Consider the following 390-nt stretch of genomic DNA (forward strand, 5'->3'; position numbering starts at 1 on the left):
TGCTATATATTGGCAAAGCATGCTGGGACTTGTAGTTTCACAACACCTGGAGTGTCACAGGTTAGCCAACACTGCCCTGCACAATAGCTGCTGGTAGTCACTGGGTGCAATAACCTACAAACAAGGAGGCAGAAACAGGTTTACAAATACACAAATAATCTAATACAAAATGTTAATCAAAATTCTAAATTATAATGCTACAAAATAACACTGGGTCCCAGCCAAATCTATGTCTCAAACATTGCCTTTTGTAAAACTTAAATTAGTTCCTGCAGGACTAATACAAGGATTACTCTGGTAACTAGGGGAAAGAAATGTGACGTCGGCCATTTTCCCGGAGACTCCTGGCTGCAGGATTGCAGACTTTATTCTGATTGGTGAGGTCACACA

Source organism: Mixophyes fleayi, chromosome 10, assembly GCF_038048845.1.
Source record: "Mixophyes fleayi isolate aMixFle1 chromosome 10, aMixFle1.hap1, whole genome shotgun sequence".
Taxonomy (NCBI): Eukaryota; Metazoa; Chordata; class Amphibia; order Anura; family Limnodynastidae; genus Mixophyes; species Mixophyes fleayi.